A 9,758-nucleotide genomic window follows, 5' to 3' on the forward strand; every position below is an offset into this window, starting at 1 on the left:
TCTTTCTCAGCTATTGCTTTTTTCCTTTCTAAATCTGTTATTTTTCTCCGATAGAATATAGTCTCATTGTCAAATTGGAAAATTCCTTATTACTGCAGAAATGGCACTGAAGTTTCTAGAATACTGACCGGCTATGTCAACCTAATCTAAAACTTCTTTTACGAATATCTCCTAACACCTGCAATATTTTCTAAATTTAAAGGCAGTTTTCTGATGTAAACTCCACGTAAGCTTTCGAATAAAACCGAATTCAATAAAATCGGTCCACGTACGACAGAGATATATCGTAATATCACGTCATGAATCATTCGGAAACGGTAGATTTTTCTTCTGATTCTTATTCTTTTCGTCAACATGTTATTAGGCCGCACCTTGTATAATGTATAATACCGTCGACTTATATAGTGTGAGGAAAAAATATATAATTCCACATGTGAGAAGCGTACAACGAGGATTACTCGAATAAAATAATCGAAATAAATTACTTTGAACTCTATAAAGTATGCACAAACTTAAATTCATTTTCTCTTTTTTCATTCTAACATTTACTCCGATTACTTCAACTAATTTTATTCCTATCCTTATTTCCCATTGTCCATATTTTCATGTTAAAATTTCTCGAAAATTCTTGTATGCTAAACATATATATCGCAATATCGCAAGCTTCCGTAAGATGACTTCGTCAGAGGTTATTTTCATCCCTTTAATAAAAAGAGGAATATCGTAACCCTCTGCGTGAGACGACTTCATCGCAAGCTATCGTCGTCCTTTAGGTTCCTAGTTAGGGGATACTCGCAACATATTTTTAACCCTTTGCACTCGAGAGGTGACTCTCAGTCACCATTAGGTTTCACGCAGCAAATCTATCAGCAATAATGTTTCGTTGGGTTTAATTTCTTTGGAACTTGAAATGTCACTAAAATGATTGTCGGTACGGTAAAGGTGACCTGATTCTCGAATCTCGATAGCTTAGCAAAGCATCTCGAGTTGCTGGTGGATACTAAAAAAAAGGCCTCGAGTGCAAAGGGTTCAAAATGAATCTTTACTCGGTTGCGAAGGAAAAAAGTAACGAGCACGCAAAGTATCAACAGCACGTATCGCGATCCTGTGAAAAATTACGAAACGATCCTGCTCGTTGCTAATAAAGAGGACCTAACAAGAAGCAAGAAAAATATTTTATGGTCTTTTAAGGTACACCATTCATCCTTTTCTTGACCAATGACCACTTAATTGTCTCGTACGCGTTTCAAGTGCGCTTCTTCCGATCACGGCATCCGGGATATTTTTACACTTCGAAACCATCCGGAGGTGATTCCAGCGATTTCTAACGAGCACAGCGCGAGGATATTAAAACCATAGACGATCCATCGGCGAGCTTTAATAATTACTTGTGGGGCAAAAGAATACTTACGATCGATTCACCGGTATTACGAATAACTTCCTGCTATTACGTTAATGCACATATATACCGCGATGGAACGTGATGTTGATGTCATTTACCTGATACACGTGCTTCGCTTGAATCGCATCTCGCAAGGAATTACTTTTTTCAAACCATTTTCCTTCTTTAGGAATATTTTCTCCACAAATAACAAAAGTTGCTCCTATATGTTGTTTAATGAAATATGCCTCACTTTAACCGAGGAAGTGAAAAATAACTTTTACAGACAATTTAAGATTTTTACCATTATCGATGGTCAATCCCCATTGCGAATTCTGGAAAAAATGTGTCTTTCATTTTTAAAAAATTGAGTTATCACTTTAGAAAAAAACTTTCTGTATGTTCTTTGTAGGATTCTGTGAGATTCACAACCAAAAAAAAGCTCTTTTTCAATCCAAACAAAAAGTCAATCCAGCAAATTTTATAGACGAAGGAAAGGTGGTTCGACTTGAAAGAGGCACGTTTAAAATTCACGCTACTCGATTCGCGTTGAATCACCACACCCTCGCGACCGATTTCCTGATGGACATATTGAACGCGCTAAGATCGCGTCGATTAAAAGCAGTTTTCATCGCTCGTGGCACAAAAGAGCAGTTCGAGTGCGGCGCAAGGCTGGCCAATCGCCACTCGAAAGCAACGTGTCCATGGAACCAAGCAGTATTTCCGATTGCAAGGCTCGAGGACTCTCGTGTCCCTTCACCCTTTTGCTCGTGGCCCTTCGCGAAGGTCCTTATCTTAGGGCCGGTATCCGTGAACGAGGCAAAGGAAACGAGGGTCCTCGACGAATGCCATTGCACATTTTGTGGTTCGCGGCCCATTAAGCTCGAATCGTGCTACAAGCATAAATTGGACTCGCGCCGATAATGTCCTCCCATGTTTTTCACGCAAGCACAATGTACTCGCGACAATGGAATCCCCATTATTCGCAAGGGGGAGGGTTTTACGCATGATTCGGACCGAATGGGGACTTTGGAAACGATTAAAGTATGTTGGAATAATAATGCGGACTGGTTGTGAATTTGAAAATTTAAGTCTGTTTATCAGGCTTTGTAGGTGATTAGGATTTTCAACCCTTAGGCTTTGGGTCCCCTTCAAAATTCATGGAGATTGGTGAAAATAATATTTAATATTGCAGGTAAATAACATGAAGAAGTAATCGATATTCTGTTATTTTAATACAGAGGAAATGAGGAATTGTGAAAATATTAATTTGTAAATTAATACCATGAGCTATCATTTTGGATTTTAATTTTGATATTGCTTCACGATATTCTCTAATTTATTATAGAAAGCACGTGTAATTTTTCAGTGTACGACTGATCAGATTTGACATATTATTATATAAGTAGATTCTTTTAATTTCAATACAATTCCACCCTTGATTGGTAATCTTTTTATATTTTGAATATTTTCTGATTTCGTACATGTAAGAATCCTTTCCATTGAACTGTGGCAACTTTTTTTTAACAATGAGTGCCATTGCCAAAGAGTGAGATTTTAATATCTATTAACTGTATTAGTCCTTGCAGTGATCACAACAGGCCCTACGCAGCATTCCCTTCGCCCTTCTTAAGATGGCAGGACCAAATCAGCAGAATCGTATCGAACTTAGTAGAATATTTAGTACTTATTTTGTACTAATTTGTACCACCAACAATAATTTTGTACCTCGTGCCGATTTCGAAAAAATCGTGGGGCTGCTCGCTTAATATTAAGCTAGCAGAACCAAACGTCAAAATGAATAAAAACGAATCAAACACAGCGGATACATTTAATGCTGAATTTGTACTAATTTGTACCTCCGACATAATTAAACATTTATGATACATAGAGTATCGTTCAATGTTCGATTAAACATTAATAATAATTACGGTTCAGAGTAATTATTCATTCGAGAGATTAATCGTGAAAAATTTGTTAATATTTTAACATGTACTGATTGGACCAACTAAATATTAATTTCTGACAGTAGTTATATTAATTAATAACAATATTCGTTTAAACAATGGCCGAGAATATGATTTTTCTGTAATAATAACATTTCGCAAATTATTTTCTTGATGGATCCAACTAGCCTTCGAATCGACCGTTATGTTACGCGGTTGTTGTTCGCCCTTCCCCTTCTCTACTTCGCGAGGTACACGCGAGCCGCGACCCTCGACACAGGTATACGAAGGGCGCGGTCTCATTCTTCGACGATCCTTCGGTCGGTATGGATCTCGCGATCGCGCGTCCGTCCTATTCTTCCTTGTAGTTGTTTGCTTGATATTAGTTGTGGGTATCTTAGTTTAGTTTGCTTAGTTTTAAGGCATGTATCTTAGTTAGTTTTAAGGCATAGATGTACGAGTATCTGTCCTCTGCCAAATAATTATTAATCAACTTGTTTTGTTTGTTCGTAAGTCCATATTGGGCTCGTAACATCGTGCTCCACTTCGGTCACTATTGCTTCATGTGATAAGTGTAGTGATCAACCATGTGACTGGCCGAGATCGGTTGCCGTCCTCTAGTGGGTTTGATTTGAGAGAGGGTCAATCGATGCCTCCGAGGAATCTTCTACTCTCTGTACGCGTCAGGCGAAGTCCAGGCTCCCGACGCAGCGCAGCTCAAAAGAGCCGTCAGACGGATGCAAGTCGTGTCCTGGACTCCTGACGTTGTGCAGAGAGTAGAACTCCGTTTCGGGACTCTACGACCGTCATACATACCTGGTGTCGCCAGGGCAGGGCACCCCGACGCGGTGCTACCTACGTCGTACACTGTCAGGTTGGGACCTGGGCCCTCGGCAGCAGGTATGCAGGGAGTAGAGTACTGGCGGAGACGTTGATCGTCTTTCTCTCGAATCAGACCCACCAGAGGAAACGGGACTGACTCTGTAAGTCCAGTTTCATGGTCGCGTCGTGTCGTGATTTAGCTTCACTCCTCTTAGTTCAAATAATTATTTGGCAGAGTCAGACTTGGACTTTGGAAATCAAAGGGACTTTGTTTTCTTTGATTTCCACGGTTTCATACTTAGTATTAAGCTCGTCAACTCTATGTAGAGGGAGATCGAAGGAACTTTGATTCCTTCTATCTCCGGGTCTCCAGTCGCAGCAACCTCCACGTGGTGAGACCTGGTAATCGGTATTATTCGTGATGAACAATCATTCGTCGCGAATAATACCGAGAACTAATGGCTGCGAACTTGTAATAAGAACTTTAGATATAAAGAGTGTAAAGTGGAAAAGTGGAAAAGTGCAAGAGTGTAAAGCGTAAAGTGCAAACTGCAAAAGTGTAAAGTGTAAAGTGTAAATTGTGTGACTGTACTAAACTCTCCGTAATTCAATCAACATTTTGAATATGAGGGCTACGCGAGTCTTGCTGAATAATAAAAATGAAAATACAGATCGGTCGCATTTCTTTTATCCAACACCCGATAACCACCTGACTACGCAATGGAAGAACTTGAAATTTGAACACATACACGTTGAAGTTTATTTTGTGAAATTAGCATCGATAAATATTTCAAAGTTCTTCCTTCTATTCTACGCTTTCTACTTAATTAATCAAAATTCTATCGAGTGCCTATTTCACGCAAAAATCTCTGTCTAACTCAAAACTACCAAAAATGTTGCATATATGGTTTCTGAAATAACCGTTACAATTTCGACCAGAGGCAGACCTTGCCGCGGATACGAAGAAAGTTTCCAGTTAGTTCGTTTTTCCGCTGCTGATTCTCGTTGCACGCGCGCATTATCTCTCTCGTGTCATCTGGCCCGGTTGTCTGCGAAAACGACGAAAAGAGAGAGAGAGAGAGAGAGAGAGAGAGAGAGAGAGAGAGAGAGAGAAAGAGAGCGAGAAAGAAGTTAAAAAGAAGCGAAAATATCTAGTAAGTGCGAGTCGTCGTCGAACTTGTCCTTCGAAGCCTTATCGCATCCCCCGATCGACATTCCACTCGGGTAATAATGATTATCGTGATAATAATTAAGGGTAATTGGAGCGTAGCTGGGCACGTGCTCCAATGCACGGGCAGATGCGTCCGTCTCTCTCGAAACGCGACCAAGGTGCAGCTGCGTGTGCAGTACGTGCACATGCAGATGTCCGGCGACGTTCGCAGGTCGGTAATGTTTGCAAAGTGGCCTTTTCCTTTAACGAGGCCGAATCGTGTAATCGTGCAGACGCTGCAACGACTGCGCGCGTTAACTTTGTCCGATGCAATTCTAGATAACTTAAAATACAAATAACGGCGAATTTATCGTGGACGTTGCGGTGTATCGAGCTTGTTAAACACTGCGAATAAATTTCATTGTCGAGGGGGATTGATCTCTGTTAAGTTTCAAATTAAATGTTTGCACGTTTCGACAGTTTTGCTTATGATAAGTTTCACAACTGTATCGAAACAAATAATGGTACGAGCAAAAATACGGTTTAACATGTATATATTTTTTCTAAATTTGTCTGTGTAGTATGTGTTTTTTATGTCTCTTGAATTTAATCATTAATTTAATAGAATTAAAATTAATGGGACAAGTGTATCCAAAACGTTATGTAACAGCTCCGATACCAGCGACGATGATTTCTTGCATCTTATGTAAATAATTTTATACTTTACATTGCTATTTTACTCGGTTGTAATTTAATTTTTTTTTTTTTTTACGTAAAAGAAAAATTATTTAAAAATAATAACATAATGGAAAAGTCTGTGCGAGGTTTAATATCACCGAAGATGATTTCTTGCATTCTATGAAAATCGTTTTTAGTGTAGCATTGATATATTACCCACAATGCACTTTATTTTCTTTAGTACTAGAATAAAATTAATTACAAATAAAAGAACGACGAAAAAGAATGACTGAGCACTAATATCGACATTTTATTTCATTCACTTTTATTTTTATCTTATATAACAAAAAAGTAAAATTAAACGAAAATGAAGAAAAGAAAAGCTAAATTAAAATATTTTCTGTATTCTCACGAGCGTGGTCTAGAACCTATTCACCGGAGAAACCAATGAACATTTAACGAACAGGAATATTGCAAAAGTTGCTATTCAGCGATGACGAAACACGCAACGACGGCGTTATAGACAAATCATATTCCGTTAGAACCGTAGGCCAGTAGAAGTGCGCGCCCGGTTGATAGTCGTAATACCGGTTTTAAATGATAATTCCCTCGCTTTATTTACGCGATAACCGTACAGAGTCTGCGGAAGATCATTATCGATAGTTGCTTCTTCTTTTTGTTTCGCGTCTTTCTATTTCCTTCGCGGCCGGTTCGTCTGTTTAGGAAAGGGAATGCTTCATTGGTCGAACGACAAATCAGTTGCACGTGCATCTGTGCAATCGAACGCATCCTGTCGACACGTGTTTGTTCGCATTTCAATCGAAACGAGTTTCTGCTTGGAAGACGATGTGGCAATCGCAACACTCATTGCGTTCATTGTCGAAGATTCACGTCACGCGACAGTTCGAACGGGGCTTAAGCTTTTGCGAAATAATAAATATTTCTTAATTTTGATTTTCGATCTTCTGCGATTTCGTATATCTGAAAAGGATATTACTTCCGAAAGGTATCGGTGGCTAATTGATATGAAATTTGGGGGATGTTACGAAGAGTGTGGAAGAACACCAAATATCAAATTTTAACTTCGGGAATTCATCCATTTAAAAAATACAGATACCTTAAGGGGTAAAACCACTCTAGGATTTTCAAAAACTCGATTTTTTTTTTTTTGCTTAAACGATACTTTAGGGTCATAAAAATAATACGTCATTTGATTTATAGCGAAAACCAAATGTCAAAAGGTTGAATTATCGATTTTGCCGCAGTGCCTCAGAGCGCGATTAAAGTGTTTAGAAAACTTTAAACGCGTTTTTATTGAAACCACTTTCTTCAAATTGGGAGGACGGATTTCTCAGTGACTATTGCATGGATCCATTTGAAATTTTTACAGTAGCTTCACAACAATATTCTCTTGGTGTTTTCAAAAAAGCTGTCTTCGACGACGGGCTTTGTCGCCGCCATTTTGTATGAAAATGACAATAAAAAAATTGTTTCTCGTTCTTCAGTATGCCTTAAATAAACACTCTGAAAAGAAATTCTATTCCATTTGTCACACTCCCAAAATAAATTGTCAAATTTAGGAGCTGCGATAACCAATAAAATATCCAGTAACCAATAAAATAGAAAATAAGAGTACCCCTTCAATCCATATTTGAAATGCCGATGCACAATGCATTCGTGGGCGCGTCCATGTTGCAATTGAATGGCGCGAATTCACGGTGGTGCATCGTACGCGTCCACTGCGCGTGCAGCTGCAACACCTGCGAATTAATGGCGACGTTCTGGCCATTAAACGACAACGAGTCGGTCGTTTATAGCGATGCAGTAAATGCGACTGATGAATAACTTTGTTTCTCTTCCTCCCCACCCTCGGACTCGATTAGCGTAACGCTGGTTATGCTTCTACCATCGCTCTGGATCGTTCTGCGACGATCATCATCGATGATTTCAGGGTCTGGTTGTACGATCCGCTAATTGCAATGATTAGTTTGGTAGAATGTTATCAGTCTCGAATGATCCTCTTGAAGGAAAGCGAAATACATGTAGAAAGACTTGTTTTAGATGTATTAGTGTCGCGAGAGAGATGTACACGGTCTGTCCAAAAAGAAACCGAACTTTTGCTCTAAAATTGTTTCTAATCGCGCCATCTAGTTACAGATAATAAAAGAATAAAAGATAATCATATGAATCGATCGTTCACATTGCGTTGTGTGACTTGAAATATAACGGACGTTTTGTGACGCTTGCTCTTGCTGGAATACCGCAATGGGGCGCTAATATTAAGTTCTGCGTTAAATTGAAAAAGACTTTTACCGAAACGCTTACGTTATTAAAACAAGTGTATGGGGATGAATGCCTAAGCCGTACACGAGTTTACGAGTGGTTCGCTCGATTTAAAAACGATCGAGAGTCCATTGAAGACGAAGTTGGACGTTGCTGCACGACAATGCACCTGCACACAAAGCCGCAATTGAGCGTCAATTTTTGGCTAAAAAAGGCATTGTTACCTTGGATCATCCACCCTACTCGCTTGATCTGTCACCCTGCGATTAATTACTTTTCCCAAAATTGAAAATTCCAATGAAAGGGACACATTATAGCAACGTTTCGGAGATTCAGGCCGCTGTAACCGCCGTACTAAACGGGCTACCAAAACAAGAGCTGCAAAGGTCTTTCGAAATGTTAATTACGCGGTCTACAAGCAGTATTGACGCAGAGGAAGATTATTTTGAGTAAATATACGAAGATTATTTTGTGTAAAAACTTTACTTGTACTTTTTTCTTTTTATAGCAATAGTTCGGTTTCTTTTTAGACAGACCGTGTATCTTTTGATGTCAAAATGTTGGACTATTACCATCTCAGCGAAAATACCCGAATGATGAAAAATACAAAATGAAAATAGTACAAAGTTCTCGAGCATGCATAGATGCTATTACATGTATCGGTAAACGATGGAGATGGTGTACACACTCCGTAGATCGAACTATGGCAGAAAAACATGGTTCGAGTATCGTAACATCTTAATCAAAGATATTCTAGGACTTACATATTATTTCGCATATGAATTTAAATATGAGGAAGCTGCAATGAAATAAAAAGCCTTAGTAGAGCTAATATTTCGCTAGAATCCCCACAAACAGAAACACTCCCCGAAAATACGATGAAAAGTAAAATACCTGTTCGAAATGGAGTATTTCGGCCGTTTAGTTTCGATCGTAAAATAGCTTTATCGATTGACGTCCCGTTCAGTGGATGTCTCACGAGCCGAATGATTGGTTTTTGTTCAATTAATTAGTTCGATTGATTGACCGCGAGCGAACGGTCATAGCGTCGTCACACGTATTCCTTTATTGTATTGTATATCCTGTACTCTCTAATTATAATAAAGTATAATTACAACAGTACCATTTTTCGTTTCAGATACCAAGATACATACCTTCCTTTTTAAAAATGAATTTTTAGAATATTACCAAACGTTTCCAAGTATATGTCAGTTTGCAACACCGAAGTCGTTAATAATTAGTCCCGTTGTTAACCTATGAAGTGTCAGTTATCCATCCTAGGTCCTTAAGTGTCTTAACTTTTCTTATCTATCTGTCTTCCTGTCTATACTTGAACGCACCGCGAAAACGCAAAGAAGTGGTTTCAGGAACGTCTGTTCCGTACAACGTCCGCGTAGTTTCTGACTAGCGACACCAGGAATAAAAATTCCACACCCTCACGTAGAAAAATAACAGGGCGAACGAAATCATTTTTCGCCTCTCGGTTCTCTTGAATTTA

General features: G+C 38.9%; 1 protein-coding gene and 1 long non-coding RNA gene across 10 annotated transcripts in view; both read right to left on the bottom strand.

Annotated features, from left to right (window-relative positions):
- LOC128881096 (disabled homolog 2-interacting protein) overlaps positions 1-9,758 on the bottom strand; it is a 161,027-nt gene that overhangs the window by 39,915 nt on the left and 111,354 nt on the right. The window lies entirely within an intron of this gene.
- On the bottom strand, positions 5,577-9,707 carry LOC128881108 (uncharacterized). The gene is made up of 3 exons (XR_008457996.1): positions 9,415-9,707; positions 9,155-9,351; positions 5,577-9,059 (listed from the first exon to the last, which is right to left on the bottom strand). It is a non-coding gene; the product is annotated as an uncharacterized LOC128881108 (long non-coding RNA).

Source organism: Hylaeus volcanicus, chromosome 8 (genome assembly GCF_026283585.1).
Source record: "Hylaeus volcanicus isolate JK05 chromosome 8, UHH_iyHylVolc1.0_haploid, whole genome shotgun sequence".
Lineage (NCBI taxonomy): Eukaryota > Metazoa > Arthropoda > Insecta > Hymenoptera > Colletidae > Hylaeus > Hylaeus volcanicus.